Genomic DNA, 18,529 nt, shown 5'->3' on the forward strand with positions numbered 1-18,529 from the left:
ATCGCTTCCGCCTGTACCCCGTTGTTTGGCCCTGCCTCTGGCCAACAGGTGGAGGTGTCCACTCCAGCAGGTGCTCACACTCCTGTTGTCCTGCCCCCTCCTGAACCCATGCAGCTTGGACGGGCCAGATTGACTCCGACGGAGCGTCAACGGAGACTTCAGGCGAGGCTTTGTTCGAGAGAACTGCCCCAATCTGCCAAAAGCCTAGGCTCACCTGAGGAGGGGGGGACCCAGGTGAGCCAAGATTCAAGTTGTTTGCCTTCCACACGTACTCAGTTGTCTGCCGTTTTGTTTTGTGACTCTAAGGAGGTGGCTATGAATCCGTTTGTGGATTCTGGGGCAGATGAGAATTTTATTTCCGCAGATTTTGTTAAACTACATAATATTCCTGTTGTGTCACTTACAGCACCTCGTAAGGTAAATGCTCTAGACGGTAGGTTGTTGTCGGTAATTACTCACCAGACTGTTCCTTTATCTTTACTTATCTCTGGTAACCACCATGAGCTTATCAGTTTTTTTGTTATGCCTGCTCCTCATACTCCTGTGGTTTTAGGTCTCCCCTGGCTTAGGCTGCACAATCCCAACATTGACTGGACACAGAGCACAATCATTAGCTGGAGTGTAGCATGCCACAATAATTGTCTTAGATCTGCTGTTCCAGCCTTGAGTCCTCCTGCCATAGTTCCTTCCGTCTCTCCTGATCTTTCTGGGGTTCCTCCTTGTTATCATAACTTGGCTGAGGTATTTAGCAAACATCAAGCTCTCTCTCTCCCACCACACCGTCCCTATGACTGCCACATAGACTTACTGCCTGGGTCTCCTCTCCCCTCCAGCCGCCTTTACAACCTCTCCCGTCCCGAGAGAGAGACCATGGAGAGGTACATACAGGAGTCATTGGCAGCAGGTATCATTCGCCCCTCTTCCTCCCCTGTAGGTGCTGGGGTTTTTTTTGTGTCTAAGAAAGACAAGACCTTGCGCCCCTGCATTGACTATCGTGGTCTGAACGCTATCACTGTCAAAAATAAATATCCCCTGCCACTATTGGATTCAGCTTTTCACTCCCTTCATCAAGCCACTGTCTTCTCCAAACTAGATCTTCGGAATGCATACCATCTTGTCCGTATTCGTGAGGAGGATGAGTGGAAAACGGCGTTAAACACACCTCTTGGCCATTTTGAGTACTTGGTCATGCCTTTTGGGTTAACTAATGCACCGGCAGTTTTTCAATCCTTAGTTAATGATGTACTCCGTGACATGCTCAACCGTTTTGTTTTTGTTTATCTGGACGACATTTTAGTTTTTTCTAGCACACTGGAGGAACATAGCAAGCACGTCAGATTAGTTCTCCAAAGATTGCTTGAGAACAGATTATTTGTCAAGGCTGAGAAATGCGAGTTTCATGTCCAGTCAGTCTCTTTTTTGGGCTTTTTCATTGAAAGAGGTCAGATTCGCTCTGATCCAGCCAAGGTAAGGGCGGTGGTTGAGTGGCCAGCACCTGAGAACCGCAAGCAACTTCAGCGTTTCCTTGGTTTTGCTAATTTTTACCGGCGCTTTATTAGGAATTTTAGTAAGGTGGCTGCACCACTCACCCAACTTACCTCCACCTCCAGCCCTTTTACCTGGACCTCTGAAGCTGCCCAGGCATTCTCAAGACTTAAAGAGCTGTTTTCCTCTGCGCCTGTTCTCATCCACCCTGATGCCTCTAAGCAGTTCGTAGTGGAGGTGGATGCCTCTGACAGTGGTGTGGGAGCCGTGCTTTCGCAGGTCTCACAACAGAAGTTGCATCCGTGTGCGTATTTTTCTCGCCGGCTGTCTCCGGCTGAGCGCAACTATGACGTGGGTAACCGGGAGCTTTTAGCAGTCGTTCTGGCATTAGAGGAGTGGAGACACTGGCTGGAGGGAGCAGAAATTCCATTTGTGGTTTGGACGGACCATAAGAACTTGGCCTACCTTCAGCAAGCCAAACGTCTCAATTCTCGACAGGCCAGATGGGCACTTTTTTTAGGCAGATTTAATTTTACACTCTCTTATAGACCTGGTTCCCGTAATTTAAAGCCTGATGCCCTTTCCCGTCAGACAGAGAGACAACCATTGACTGATCCTTCTGAGCCTGTGCTCCCTCCAAGCTGTTTTGTGGGAGCGGTCCATTGGGAGGTTGAGCAGCAGGTTAAGAGGGCCCTTTCCCGTTGTCCCCGTCCAGAGATCGGACCACCTAACTCTTTGTTCGTTCCCGAGAACGTTAGGTCTCAGGTGCTGCAGTGGGGGCACTCCTCCAGATTGGCCTGCCATCCTGGGGCTGCACGCACACTTGAGCTCATTCGACAGCGGTTCTGGTGGCCCACGCTGGTCCGTGACACCAATCAGTTTGTGGCAGCTTGCTCCGTCTTTGCCCGAGGGAAGGCCTCGCACCAACGGCCCGCTGGCTTGCTGAACCCTCTCCCCATTCCCTCAAGGCCGTGGTCTCACATCGCGGTGGATTTTGTCTCTGGTCTGCCTCCTTCTGCAGGTAACTCTGTCATCCTTACTATTGTCGATCGTTTTTCTAAGGCTGTGCATTTTGTACCACTGTCGAAGCTCCCTTCTGCTCTGGAGACTGCTGAGCTCTTGGTTCATCATGTTTTTCGTCTCCATGGTATCCCCATGGACATCGTTTCCGATCGGGGACCCCAGTTTGCTTCCCAGGTTTGGCGAGCGTTCTGTGGCGCATTGGGGGCGAGGGTTAGTCTATCGTCTGGGTACCATCCTCAGTCGAACGGCCAGACAGAACGGGCCAACCAGGACCTGGAGGCCGCTTTAAGATGTGTGTGTGCACGTAACCCATCCTCCTGGAGTGTTCAGCTACCGTGGGTGGAGTACGCTCATAACAGTCTCTCCACATCTGCTACTGGTATGTCGCAATTCATGGTAATGTATGGTTTTCAACCCCCTTTGTTCCCTTCCCAGGAGGATGATGTGTCCGTCCCTTCTGTTCAGGAACACTTGCGACGAGTTCGCAGAGTGTGGCTGGAGGCTCGGGCTGCGTTAGTTAGGTCCGCTGCCCGGAACCGACTGTTGGCGGACCGTTGGCGTTCGCCCGCTCCTAATTATCAGCCTGGGCAGATGGTGTGGTTATCCACCAGGGACCTGCCTTTGCAGGTAGATTCCCGTAAGCTGGCCCCTCGTTTCATTGGTCCTTTTCCAGTGGTCAGAATCATTAATCCCTCGGCTGTGCGCCTTAAGCTCCCAGACTCCCTTAAGGTACACCCCACGTTTCATGTGTCCCTCTTAAAGCCAGTCACCTCTTGTGCACTTGGTCCTCCAGCTGAACCTCCTCCTCCCCCCCTGGTCGTGGATGGCCATCCTGCTTTCTCAGTTGATCGGATTCTGAATGTCAGACGTCGTTGCAGGGGTTTCCAGTATTTGGTTGACTGGGAGGGTTATGGGCCGGAGGAGCGTTCTTGGATTCCACGTCGGTTTATTCTGGACCATGCCCTCATCACCGACTTCTACAGAACCCACCCTAACAAGCCTGGTGGGCCGCCTAAAGGCGGTCGTCGGAGGGGGGGTACTGTCACACCTGGTTCGTAACTCACCTGTGTTCCATCTTCCCTTGATTGCCCCGTTAGTTTAAATACCTGGTCTTCTCCGCCTTTCTTTGCTCGTGTGTTAATGTATTTGTTATGCCTGTTTGGTTCACGACCTGGATCCTGACCCTCGATGTTTTGTGGATTATTTTCAGTTCTTGGATTACCTTGGTTTTTTGTTCCGGTTCCGCAGGCCGACTTCCCTGCTCACCAGGCCAGGTTTTTCCTCTGTGTGAGATTTTCTGTTAACTAATAAACTTTTGTTTGAACTAAGAGTTCTTGTCCTCCTGACTCTGTGACCGCACCGGGGCCCGCACTTCATTACGGTGTGACAACCAGTGCACTTGGAAACATCGGCAGAAATCTTAAAATTCGTTGACAAAACCGTAAAAGAGAATGCACACTTGACACAGAATTTTACTGCTTTAGAGTTAAAAAAATGCCTAACAGGTTTTAAGAGAAGTCGAGCTCCGGGTTTAGACGGGCTTCCTGCAGAATTCTATCTGACCTATTGGGACCTTTTATCATCAGACATTTTAGATGTTTTTAAAGATTTTGAAAAACTCGACCGACTGCCTGACAGTTTTAGAGGGGGAATAGTGACTCTACTTTATAAAAAAAATGATAAGACTGACCTAAAGAATTGGAGGCCCATCACACTTTCAACTTTTTAGCAAGGTTTTAGCGACACGGATGTCCTCTGTTTTAGAGGAGGTAATTCACCCAGACCAAGCTTGTGCCATCTCAGGGAGACAACTCACCGACAGCCTCGTACTGATTCGAGACATCATTGATTACGCTAGAGACAGAAACACCCGGCTTGTCATCTTAAATTTAGACTTTGAAAAAGCATTTGATCGGGTCTCGCATCAATATCTCTTTCAGGTGTTGCAGCCATCGAAAAGGGCCCGATTGTTCCTACTTGGTGAGCTTTGCTTGGTTGAGACGCTTGCCCCCCCCCCCCCCCCCCCCCCCCCCCCCTGCTCCTCGGCTGACCAAGTAGAAACAATCTATTCGATGGCTGCCTTGTCTTTTACTCTGTGCAAAAGACAAGGCAGCCACAAACACCACGGGAACACCGTATTGAGGCTTTGTTCTGACCACTCATTCGGTGTCGCGTTTCTTTTAAGCAATTCTCCCGGTTAGCCCGCACTCGGCTCGCTCCCAGAGCCGTGTTAAAGTCCACTTCGCATTCACTCTCTTTTCTCAGCAGATTAAAAGAAAGTTTCATCTTGGGCTCCCTGAAACTTCCATCCTGCACCGCTGTTTGCTTTTTCACAAGAGCAGAGGAGAGCGCACCGTTCCCAGCGGCACTGCAGTACCGGGTCGAGGCTTGGAGTGAACGGAGCAAGCTTCTTTTTCAACTCCTATTCTTAAAAATCCATTTAATATGTTGTCCTCGTATAGAGGACATATTAAACTGATAAGAACAGATACTACACTTGATCTTAGCCAAAAGGCCGAGAAGCGATAACTGTCCACTGTTTCAGGTCCGAGGGCCCTTGCTGGCACAATGCGCACTTGTAGCAGTGTTCTTTTTATGGCCATAGGTGGCCAGAGTGTCACGTTGCACCTCCGCCCACCCGCTGCACTGAGCACTCTTCAGCCCTTTTAAATGGTATAACTTTGCACTCCCGCATGCTCCAGCAAGCACCATTCAAGCAACAACTTTGCACTCCAGCTTCGAACATCGGCACAGTCGCAACAAGTAAGGCGACTCTACTCAGAGAAGTCACTCTGCAAAGTAGCAAGATTTCTTTTGCACAGACAGAAAGGGCTTCACCCGCAAAGGTAAAGCCTGCCAAAAATAGAAACAACTCATTAGTGCTGCTCTCCACGGGTCTTTAGTAAAAGGCGAAAGACTTGTATGTTATGAAGAGAAACCAGAGTACGATTATCCGTCACTGCGGGTGCAGGGCATCAGGCTAGTTGCCATAGCCACCTTCCCCATGGTGAGCGTTGCTTGGTTGAAACGCTTGCCCCTGTGCAATCGACAAGGCAGCAACAAAAACACCACGGGAACACCGTATTGAGGCTTTGTTCTGACCGCTCATTCGATGTTGCGTTTCTTTCAAGCAATTCTCCCGGTTGGCCCACACTCGGCTCACTCCCAGAGCCGTGTTAAAGTCTACTTCGCATTCACTCTCTTTTCTCAGCAGACTCTTGGGATTTTATCTATAAAATGAATTCCTTCACTCAAACTATGTGAAAACTGCTTTGTCCTTAATATTTACCATGTCTAGAAAGATTTAAACAAAAAAACCAACGTTGTACTTTGCAGTAAAAGAAATAGCAAATCTAAAGTTTCAGGAATCCGAGAATAAGCTTTCTTCACGATTTCGGATTTTGCTATAAAATGAATTCCTTCACTCAAACTAAATTAAAACTGCTAAACCGCTAATCTGTTACATGTAAGGCAGATGTCAAATTCACCGAATTAGGATTATTCGGTATTCGGCCAATCAAGCTGTAGCAGCTTCGGTAAAAGAGTATAAGTTCAAGAGTTTGTGAATAAAGGTGTGCGCACACATAGTGAGCTGTAGGAAAATAGGCAGGGAGCAATGCCGGCTGGGGTATATGTTCTTGTATGTTGTCTGACTGTTTGATTTGAATGTGTTGTGTAAGTGTCCTGTTGAATGTTTGGGCTTTGACACTTCACTGTGGTTGTTAACTGTGTGGTGTGTCCTGAAATGTTATATGTTTGGGCTGTGTGACATGCTTAATGCTTGTCAGTAGCTACCCACTTATTCATATATAGCAACTGACAACATAAGAAGTCTGGACATACTTTGATAGTAGTTGTAGAAGTATCCTTATTGATAATAGATAAACTAATTCATAGTGATAGAACAGTAGATGAACAGGTGCCTGCACGTCTCACGAAAATAAAATGGGTGTATGATTGCTGACGGCAGAGCAATACTGCCAAACTTATGAGTTCTTGTGGCAAACTTGATTCAGTGTCTTGACGTGTATACGCTGTTTCGCTGACTTGATTGTCACAAGAAACAAAGTGTGTTTGATAAGATCCGACCATTTTATTACGGGAGGATCAGTATGTATGGATTCTGATGTGACTGATAAACCCATTTGTATCTTAAGCATAATCTAATACGTGAGACAACGCCCTGGCACACAATCCAAAAAAAAAAGAGAGAGCGGTTTTGTGTCCCCACAGTCCATAATGTAGAAAAGAGAGAAAAAAGCCTTTCTGATTTGGTGTGTGTGCTCATAGTGCAGAGTGTAGAGAAAAGAAAGCCGTTTTGGTGTCACGGGTGTTGTGACTTACACACACACATTTCTAAATTGAGAAAGGAAATTATTTTAGAGGAAGCACTAGAGTTTAGATCCCACATTTGTTGATAGGCATTCATTTATTTCTTCACTTCTGATGAAGTTTCAACAATAAACAACAAACTTTGTATTATGAGAAAGAACCAGACTCATTCTTCAGGAATCCGAAAATAAGCTCTATTTTATGAGTTATGCACGAATTCGGATTCTCCTATAAAACGAATTCATTAACTCAAACCAAGTTAAGACTGCTTTGTCCTTCATATTTATTCATGTCTAATCAAGTTTCAACGATAAACAACGTTGTACTTTGTAGAATGAGAAAGAACTTCTTCAGCAATAAGCATCTCTCGACATATGACGAAATACAGATTTTGCTATAAAATTAATTTCTTCTATCAGCCTGACAGTCCTCCTTATTTATCCACTTCAAATCAAGTTTCAACAATTAAAAAAAAAATTGTAGTTTGAGAAAGAACAACTTAATCTTCAGCAATCAGTATAAAAAGAGGGTAACAAAAGGTGCAAATTCCAACCATACACCACTAAAAGGTGGAGCGGAAGTATTCAGCTGCAAGTAGGTGTGAATGTTCGACCATAATTTGTAAAAAGTGGGTAAGAAAAGGTTCGAATGCCCGACTAAATATTAACAAAAGCGGGAGGAGAGGTCTTCGGATGAGAGTGGGTGGGAATTTCCTACCATACAAGTATGGTGGAGAGGAAGCTGTGATTGGCCGACAATAGTAAAAAGCAGGTGAGAAAAGGTTCGAATGTCAAAACATACATGATCAAAACAGGGAGCGGAGGTGTTTGGCTGCGACAAGGTGTGAATGTCCACCCATAATTAATGAAAAACAGGCAACAAGTAGGTTCGAATGCCCAACCATACATCATCAAAAGCAGGAGTGGATGTGTTCGGCTTCAAGAAGGTATGAATGTCCATCAATAATTGCTATAAAACATGAAAGAAAATTTTCGAATATCAAACCGCACATAATCATAAGCGGGAGAGGAGGTGTTCCGCTGCAAGAAGGTGTGAATATCCACCCATAATTACTGAAAAATGGGTAAGAAAAGGTGCGAATGCCCAACCATACACAATCAAAAGAGGGAGCGGAGTTGTTCAGCTACAAGAAGGTGTGAAAGTCCGACCATGGTTTGTAAAAAGCGGGTAAGAACAGGTTCGTATGCCCGAATATACACCATCAAATGCGGGAGCGGAGGTGTTCGGCTGTGAGTAGGTGTGAATCTCCAACCATAATTGCTGAAAAATGTGTTAGAAAAGGTAAGAATGCCGGTCCATACATCATCAAAAGCGGGAGAGGTGGTGTTCGGCTGCAAGTAGGTGTGAATGTCCAGCCATAATTACTCACAAATGGGTAAGAAAAGGTACTATTGCCAGACCATACATGATCAAAACAGGGAGCGGAGGTGGTTAAGCTGCAAGAAGGTGTTAATGTCCGACTAAAGTTTGTAAAAAGCGGGTAAGAAAAGGTGCGAATGCCCGACAATGTATGATCAAAAGAGGGAGCGGAGGTTTTCGGCTGAAAGAAGGTCTGAATGTCCAACCATAATTTGTAAAAACCGGGGAAGAAAAGGCTCGAAAGCCCGACTATACACCATCAAAAGCTGGAGCGGAGGTGTTCAGCTGCAAGAAGGTCTGAATGTCCATTAATAATTGCTAGAAAACATGAAAGAGAATTTTCGAATATCAAACCGCACATGATAATAAGCGGGAGAGGAGGTGTTCAGCTGCAAGAAGGTGTGAATGTCCACCCATAATTACTGAAAAATGGGTAAGAAAAGGTGCGAATTCCCAACCATACATCATCAAATGCACGAGTGGATGTGTTCGGCTACAAGAAGGTTTGAATGTCCAACCATAATTTGTAAAAAGCGGGTAAGAAAAGGTTCGAATGCCCAAACATACACCATCAAAAGAGGGAGCGGAGGTGTTCCGCTGTAAGAAGGTGTGAATGTCCGACCATAGTTGGTAAAAAGCGGGTAAGAAAAGGTTAAAATACCCGACTGTACACAATCAATAGCGGGAGCGGAGTTGTTCGGCTACTAAAAGGTGTGAAAGTCCGACCCTGGTTTTAAAAAGCGGGTAAGAAAAGGTTCGAATGCCCAAACATACACCATCAAAAGAGGTAGCGGAGGTGTTCCGCTGTAAGACGGTGTGAATGTCCACCCATAGTTGGTAAAAAGCGGGTAAGAAAAGGTTAAAATACCCGACTGTACACAATCAAAAGAGGGAGCGGAGTTGTTCAGCTAAGAGAAGGTGTGAAAGTCCGACCATGGTTTGTAAAAAGCGGGTAAGAAAAGGTTCGTATGCCCGAATATACACTATCAAAACCGGAAGCGTAGGTGTTCGGCTGCAAGAAGGTGTGAACGTCCGACCAAAGTTTGTGAAAAAGCAGTTAAGAAAAGGTTCGAATATCTAACCAAACATAATCAAAAGCGGGAGCAGAGCTGTTCGACTGCAAGTAGGTGTGAATGTCAGAGAATAATTTGCAAAAAGCTGATGAGAAAGGGTGAGAAATCCCGACTATACACCATCAAATGCGGTAGCGGAGTTGTTCGGCTGTGAGTAGGTGTGATTCTCCAACCATAATTGCTGAAAAATGTGTTAGAAAAGGTAAGAATGCCGGTCCATACATCATCAAAAGCGGGAGAGGTGGTGTTCGGCTGCAAGTAGGTGTGAATGTCCATTAATAATTGCTTTAAAACATGAAAGAAAATTTTCGAATATCAAACCTTACATGATCATTAGCGGGAGAGGAGGTGTTCAGCTGCAAGAAGATGTGAATATCCACCCATAATTACTGAAAAATGGGTAGGAAAAGATGCGAATGTCCAACCATAAATCATTAAAAGCAGGAGTGGAGTTGTTCAGCTAAAAGAAGGTATGAAAGTCCAACCATGGTTTGTAAAAAGCGGGTAAGAGAAGGTTCGAATACCCGAATATATACCATCAAAAGCGGAAGCGGAGGTGTTCGGCTGCAAGAAGGTGTGAACGTCCGACCAAAGTTTGTAAAAAGCAGTTAAGAAAAGGTTTGAATATCCAACCGAACATAATCAAAAGCGGGAGCAGAGCTGTTCGACTGCAAGTAGGTGTGAATGTCAGATCATAATTGCTGAAAAATGTGATAGAAAAGACTAGAATGCCGGACAATACATCATCAAAAGCGGGAGAGGTGGTTTTTCGGCTGCAAGTAGGTGTGAATGTCCAGCCATAATTACTCACAAACGGGGGAAGAAAAGGTAGTATTTCCAGACCACACATGATCAAAACAGGGAATGGAGGTGGTTCAGCTGCAAGGTGTGATTGTCTGACTAAAGTTTGTAAAAACCGTGTAAGACAAGGGGCGAATGCCCGACAATGTATGATCAAAAGAGGGAGCGGAGGTTTTTCGGCTGCAAGGTCTGAATGTCCAACCACAATTTGTAAAAATCGGGGAAGAAAAGGCTCGAAAGCCCGACTATAGACCATCAAAAGCGGGAGCAGAGGTGTTCAGGTGCAAGAAGGTCTGAATGTCCGACCAAAAATTACTGAAAAATGGGTAAGAAAAGGTGCGAATGCCAAATCATACATCATCAAAAGCAGGAGCGGGTGTGTTCGGCTACAAGAAGGTTTGAATGTCCAACCATAGTAAGTAATAGGCGGGTAAGAAAAGGCTCGAATGCCCGACTATATACCATCAAAAGCGGAAGCGGAGGTGTTCGGCTGCAAGAGGGTGTGAACGTCCGACCAAAGTTTGTAAAAAGCAGTTAAGAAAATGTTCGAATATCCAACCAAACATAATCAAAAGCGGGAGCAGAGCTGTTCGACTGCAAGTAGGTGTGAATATCAGATCATAATTTGCAAAAAGCTGTTGAGAAAGGGTGAGAATGCCCGACTATACACTATCAAATGTGGGAGCGGAGGTGTTCGTCTGTGAGTAGGTGTGAATGTCCGACCATAATTGCTGAAAAATGTGTTAGAAAAGGTAAGAACGCCGGACAATATATCATCAAAAGCGGGAGAGGTTGTGTTCGGCTGCAAGTAGGTGTGAATGTCCAGCCATAATTACACACAAACGGGTAAGAAAAGGTACTATTGCCAGACCATATATGATCAAAACAGGGAGCGGAGGTGGTTCAGCTGCAAGAAGGTTTGAATGTCCGACTAAAGTTTGTAAAAAGCGGGTAAGACAAGGTGTGAATGCCCGACAATGTATGATCAAAAGAGGAGCGGAGGTTTTCGGCTGCAAGAAGGTCTGAATGTCCACCCATAATTACTGAAAAATGGGTAAGAAAAGGTGCGAAAGCCCAACCGCACATGATCATAAGTGGATGAGAAGGTGTTCGACTGCAAGTAGGTGTGAATGTAAGATCATAATTTGTAAAAAGCGGGTAAGAAAAGGTAAGAATGCCCAACCATAAATTATCAAAAGCGGCAGCAGAGTTTCGGCTGGTATTTATCAATGTCTAGATAGATTTCAACAAAAAACAACGTTGTACTTTGCAGTAAAAGAAAGTGCAAATCAAAAGTTTTAGGAATCCGAGAATAAGCTTATTTTCATGAGTTCTGCACGATTTCGGATTTTATGTATAAAATGAATTCCTTCACGCAAACTAAGTTAACACTGCTTTGTCCTTCATATGTACCCATTTCTACATATATTTCAAGCATAAACTTCCTCATACTACCCTGAATGAGAAAGAGCCACACTTGTGATTAAGCCATACGCCCCTTTTGAGGAGTTCTGCATGATTTGGGATTTTATCTATAAAATCAATTCCTTCACTCAAACTATGTTAAAACGGCTTTTACCTTCATATTTATCAATGTCTCGATAGATTTAAACAAAAAAACAACGTTGTACTTTGCAGTAAAAGAAAGAGCCAATCAAAAGTTTTAGGAATCCGAGAATAAGCTTATTTTCATGAGTTCTGCACGATTTCGGATTTTATGTATAAAATGAATTCATTCACTCAAACCAAGTTAAAACTGCTTTTTCATTCATATTTATCAATGTCTAGATCAACTTCAACAAAGAACAACATTGTATTTTGCAGTAGAAGAAAGAGAAAAACTGAAGGATCAGGAATCCGAGAATAAGCTTATTTTCTTATGGGCAAGTGGGAACAGCTTTGTCCTTCATATTTATCAATGTGTAGATGGATTTCAACTTCTTCTACTGCAAAGTCCAATGTTTTTCTTTGTTGAAGTCGATCTAGACATTGATGAATATGGAAGGACAAAGCAGTTTTAACTTGGTTTGAGCAAAGCAATTCATTTTATAGCAAAATCCGAAATCGTGCAGAACTCATGAAAGCAGGCTTATACTCGGATTCCTGAAACTTTAGATTTGCTCTTTCTTTTACTGCAAAGTACAACGTTGTTTTTTTGTTTAAATCTTTCTAGACATGGTAAATATGAAGGACAAATCAGTTTTAACATAGTTTGAGTGAAGTAATGCATTTTATAAGCAAAATCCCAAATCATGCAGAACTCACGAAAAGCTTTTTCTCGCTTTTCACTGCTTTTTACAAACTTTGGTCGGACGTTCACACCTTCTTGCATCCGAACACCTCCGCTTCCGCTTTTGATGATGTATATTCGGGCATTCGAACCTTTTATTACCCGCTTTTTACAAACCATTGTCGGACTTTCACACCTTCTTGCAGCCGCACACCAACTCTCCCGCTTTTGATGATGTATGGTCCAGTATTCTTACCTTTTCTAACACATTTTTCAGCAATTATGGTCGGATTCACACCTACTCACAGCTGGACACCTCCGCTCCCGCTTTTGATCATACAATGTCGGGACATCGCTCCTTGTCTTACCAGCTTTTTACAAACTTTAGTCAAACATTCACACCTTCTTGCAGCTGAACACCTCCGCTCCCGCTTTTGATAATGTATAGTCGGGCTTTCGAGCCTTTTCTTACCCGGTTTTTACAAATTATGGTTGGACATTCAGACCTTGCAGCCGAACACTTCCGCTCTCTCTTTTGATCAAATATTGTCGGGCATTCGCACCTTTTCTTACCCGCTTTTTACAAACTATAGTCAGACATTCACACCTTGCGGCTGAACCTCCGCTCCCTGTTTTGATCATGTATGGTCTGGCAATACTACCTTTTCTTCCCCCGTTTGTGAGTAATTATGGCTGGACATTCACACCTACTTGCAGTCGAACAGCTCTGCTCCCGCTTTTGATTATGTTTGGTTGGATATTCGAACCTTTTCTTAACTGCTTTTTAAAAAACCATGGTCGGACTTTCACACCTTCTTGTAGCCGAACAACTCCGCTCCCGCTATTGATTTTGTACAGTCGGGTATTTTAACCTTTTCTTACCCGCTATTTACAAACTATGGTAGGACATTCAAACTTTCGTGTATCCGAAAACCTCTGCTCTCTCTTTTGATCATACATTGTCGGACATTCGCACCTTTTCTTACCCGCTTTTTACAAACCATGGTCGGACTGTCACACCTTCTTGTAGCCGAACACATCCGCTCCCGCTATTGATTGTGTACAGTCGGGTATTTTAACCTTTTCTTACCCGCTTTTTACCAACTATGGTCGGACATTCACACCGTCTTACAGCGGAACACCTCTGCTCCCGCTTTTGATGGTGTATAGTCGGGCATTCGAACCTTTTCTTACCCGCTTTTTACAAACTATGGTGGGACATTCAAACCTTCTTGTATCCGAAAACCTCCGCTCTCTCTTTTGATCATACATTGTCGGACATTCGCACCTTTTCTTACCCGCTTTTTACAAACCATGGTCGGACTTTCACATCTTCTTGTAGCCGAACACATCCACTTCCGCTATTGATTGTGTACAGTCGGGCATTCAAACCTTTTCTTACCCGCTTTTTCCAAACTATGGTCGGCTATTCACAGCTTCCTCTCCACCATACTTGTATGGTGGGATATTCACACCCACTTGCATCCGAAGACCTCCGCCCCAAATTTTGTTGATATTTAGTCGGACATTCGCACCTTACCCGCTTTTGGCAAACTATGGCCTTCTTGCAGCCAAACACCTCTGATCTCGCTTTTGATGATGTAAGGTTGGGCATTCAGACCTTGCTTCACCTGCTTTTCACCAAATATAGTCGGACATTTTGGTTGGACGTTCACACCTTCTTGTAGCTGAACACTTCCACTCCTGCTTTTGATGATGTATCGTTGGGCATTCACACCTTTTTTTTGCCCATTTTTCAGGAATTATGGGTGGACATTCACACCTTGCAGCTGAACACCTCCTATCCCACTAATGATCATGTGCGGTTTGATTTTCGAAAAGTTTCTTTCATGTTTTCTAGCAATTATTAATGGACATGTAGACCTTCTTGCAGCTGAACACCTCCGCTCCCGCTTTTGATCATACATTGTCAGGCATTCGCACCTTGTCTTACCCACTTTTTACAAACTTTAGTCGAACAGTCACACCTTTTTGCAGCCGAACACCACCTCTACCGCTTTTGATGATGTATGGTCCAGCATTCTTACCTTTTCTAACACATTCTTCAGCAATTATGGTCGGACATTCACACCTACTCAGAGCCGAACACCTCCGCTCCCGCATTTGATCATACATTGTCGGGCATTCGCACCTTCTCTTACCCGCTTTTTACAAACCAGGGTCGGACTTTCACACCTTTTAGTAGCCAAACAACTCCGCTCCCGCTATTTATTGTGTACAGTCGGGTATTTTCACCTTTTCTTACCCGCTTTTTACCAACTATGGTCAGACATTCACACCTTCTTACAGTGGAACACCTCCGCTCCCTCTTTTGATGGTGTATGTTCCGGCATTCGAACCTTTTCTTACCCGCTTTTTACAAACTATGGTCGGACATTAAAACCTTCTTGTAGCCGAACACATCCACTCCTGCTTTTGATGATGTATGGTTGGGCATTCGTACCTTTTCTTACCCATTTTGCAGTAATTATGGGTGGACATTCACACCTTTTTGCATTTTAACACCTCCTCTCCCGCTTATGATCATGTGCGGTTTGATATTCCAAAATTCTCTTCCATGTTTTCTAGCAATTATTGATGGACATTCAGACCTTCTTGCAGCTGAACACCTCCGCTCTAGCTGTTGATGGTGTATAGTCGGGCTTTTGAGCCTTTTCTTCCCCGATTTTTACAAATTATGGATGGACATTCAGACCTTGTTTCAGCCGAAAACCTCCACTCCCTCTTTTGATCATACATTGTCGGGCATTCGCACCTTTTCTTACCCGCTTTTTACAATTCATGGTCGGACTTTCACACCTTTTAGTAGCGGAACAACTCTGCTCCCGCTATTGATTGTGTACAATAGGGTATTTTAACCTTTTCTTACCTGCTTTTTGCCAATTATGGTTGGACATTCACACCTTCTTACAGCGGAACACCTCCGCTCCCTCCTTTGATGGTGTATGTTCGGGCATTCGAACCTTTTCTTACCCGCTTTTTACCAACTATGGTCAGACATTCAAACCTTCTTGTAGCCGAACACATCCACTCCTGCTTTTGATGATGGGTATTCAAACCTACTTGTTGCCCGCTTTTCATTAATTATGGGTGGACATACACACCTTGTCGCAGCCAAACACCTCCGCTCCCTGTTAGGATCATGTATGGTTGGGCATTCGTACCTTTTCTTACCCATTTTGCAGTAATTATGGGTGGACATTCACACCTTCTTGCATTTGAACACCTCCTCTCCCGCTTATGATCATCTGCGGTTTGATATTCGAAAATTCTCTTCCATGTTTTCTAGCAATTATTGATGGACATTCAGACCTTCTTGCAGCTGAACACCTCCGCTCCAGCTGTTGATGGTGTATAGTCGGGCATTCGAGCCTTTTCTTCCCAGATTTTTACAAAATATGGATGGACATTCAGACCTTGTTTCAGCCGAAAACCTCCGCTCCCTCTTTTGATCATACATTGTCGGGCATTCGCACCTTTTCTTACCCGCTTTTTACAAACCATGGTCGGACTTTCACACCATTTAGTAGCGGAACAACTCTGCTCCCGCTATTGATTGTGTACAATCGGGTATTTTAACCTTTTCTTACTTGCTTTTTGCCAACTATGGTCGGACATTCACACCTTCTTACAGCGGAACACCTCCGCTCCCTCCTTTGATGGTGTATGTTCGGGCATTCGAACCTTTTCTTACCCGCTTTTTACAAACTATGGTCAGACATTCACACCTTCTTGCAGCCGAACACTTCCGCTCTACCTTTTAGTGTTCTATGGGGTATTCACACCTTTTTTTTCACCGCATTTTATAGATTATGGTTGTAAATTCTCACCCACTCTTATCCGAAGACCTCTCCTCCTGCTTTGGTTAATATATAGTCGGGCATTCGAACCTTTTCTTACCCGCTTTTTACAAATTATGGTCGAACATTCACACCTACTTGCAGCCGAACACCTCCGCTCCCGCTTTTGATGGTGTATAGTCGGGCTTTCGAGCCTTTTCTTCCCCGGTTTTTACAAATTATGGTTGGACATTCAGACCTTGCAGCCGAAAACCTCCGCTCCCTCTTTTGATCATACATTGTCAGGCATTCGCACCTACTTGCAGCCGAATACTTCCGCTCCACCTTTTAGTGATGTATGGTTGGCATTTGCACCTTTTCTTACCCTTTCTTACCCTACTGATTGCTTAAGATTAAGTTGTTTTTTCTCAAACTACAACATTTTTTTAATTGTTGAAACTTGATTTGAAGTGGATAAATAAGGAGGACAAACAGTTTTAAGTCAGGCTGATAGAAGGAATTAATTTTATAGCAAAATCTGTATTTCGTCATATGTCGAGAGATGCTTATTGCTGAAGAAGTACAAAGTACAACGTTGTTTATCGTTGAAACTTTATTAGACATGAATAAATATGAAGGACAAAGCAGTCTTAACTTGGTTAGAGTTAAGGAATTCGTTTTATAGGAGAATCCGAATTCGTGCATAACTCGTAAAATAGAGCTTATTTTCGGATTCCTGAAGAATGAGTCTGGTTCTTTCTCATAATACAAAGTTTGTTGTTTATTGTTGAAACTTCATCAGAAGTGAAGAAATAAATGAATGCCTATCAACAAATGTGGGATCTAAACTCTAGTGCTTCCTCTAAAATAATTTCCTTTCTCAATTCAGAAATGTGTGTGTGTAAGTCACAACACCCGTGACACCAAAACGGCTTTCTTTTCTCTCTTTTCTCTACACTCTGCACTGTGAGCACACACACCAAATCAGAAAGGCTTTTTTCTCTCTTTTCTACATTATGGACTGTGGGGACACAAAACCGCTCTCTCTTTTTTTTTTTATCGTGTGCCAGGGCGTTGTCTCACGTATTAGATTGTGCTTAAGATACGAATGGGTTTATCAGTCACATCAGAATCCATACATACTGATCCTCCCGTAATAAAATGGTCGGATCTTATCAAACACACTTTGTTTCTTGTGACAATCAAGTCAGCGAAACAGCGTATACACGTCAAGACACTGAATCAAGTTTGCCACAAGAACTCATAAGTTTGGCAGTATTGCTCTGCCATCAGCAATGATACACCCATTTTATTTTCGTGAGACATGTGCAGGCACCTGTTCATCTACTGTTCTATCACTATGAATTAGTTTATCTATTATCAATAAGGATACTTCTACAACTACTCTATCAAAGTATGTCCGGACTTCTTACGTTGTCAGTTGCTATATATGAATAAGTGGGTAGCTACTGACAAGCATTAAGCATGTCACACAGCCCAAACATATAACATTTCAGGACACACCACACAGTTAACAACCACAGTGAAGCGTGTCAAAGCCCAAACATGTAACATTCAACAGGACACTTACACAACACATTCAAATCAAACAGTCAGACAACATACAAGAACATACACCCCAGCCGGCATTGCTCCCTGCCTATTTTCCTACAGCTCACTATGTGTGCGCACACCTTTATTCACAAACTCTTCAACTTATACTCTTTTACCGAAGCTGCTACAGCTCGATTGGCCGAATACCGAATAATCCTAATTCGGTGAATTTGACATCTGCCTTACATGTAACAGATTAGCGGTTTAGCAGTTTTAATTTAGTTTGAGTGAAGGAATTCATTTTATAGCAAAATCCGAAATCGTGAAGAACTCATGAAAGTAAGCATATTCTCGGATTCCTGAAACTTTAGATTTGCTATTTCTTTTACTGCAAAGTACAACGTTGGTTTTTTTGTTTAAATCTTTCAAGACATGGTAAATATGAAGGACAAAGCAGTTTTAACATAGTTTGAGTGAAGGAATTCATTTTATTGATAAAATCCCAAGAGTCTGCTGAGAAAAGAGAGTGAATGCGAAGTAGACTTTAACACGGCTCTGGGAGCGAGCCGAGTGCGGGCTAACCGGGAGAATTGCTTGAAAGAAACGCGACACCGAATGAGCGGTCAGAACAAAGCCTCAATACGGTTTTCCCGTGGTGTTTTTGTTGCTGCCTTGTCTTTTGCACAGAGTAAAAGACAAGGCAGCCATCGAATAGGGCCCGATTGTTCCTACTTGGTCAGCCAAGGAGCAAGGGGGGGGGGGTGCAAGCGTCTCAACCAAGCAAAGCTTACCATGGGGAAGGTGGCTATACCAACTAGCCTGATGCCCTGCTCCCGCAGTGACGGATAATC

The 18,529-nt window shown here is 43.9% G+C and overlaps 2 non-coding genes across 2 annotated transcripts; both read right to left on the reverse strand.

Moving 5' to 3' along the window:
* Positions 1–4,851: 4,851 nt before the first annotated feature.
* Positions 4,852–5,035, reverse strand: LOC140286097 (U2 spliceosomal RNA). Its single transcript, XR_011910989.1, has one exon. It is a non-coding gene; the product is annotated as a U2 spliceosomal RNA (small nuclear RNA).
* A 308-nt stretch (positions 5,036–5,343) lies between these two features.
* Positions 5,344–5,455, reverse strand: LOC140286128 (U5 spliceosomal RNA). The gene has a single exon (XR_011911016.1). It is a non-coding gene; the product is annotated as a U5 spliceosomal RNA (small nuclear RNA).
* Positions 5,456–18,529: the final 13,074 nt, after the last annotated feature.

This window comes from Leuresthes tenuis, unplaced genomic scaffold (assembly GCF_036924035.1).
Source record: "Leuresthes tenuis unplaced genomic scaffold, fLeuTen1.0.hap1 SCAF_73, whole genome shotgun sequence".
In the NCBI taxonomy this organism is placed as follows: Eukaryota; Metazoa; Chordata; class Actinopteri; order Atheriniformes; family Atherinopsidae; genus Leuresthes; species Leuresthes tenuis.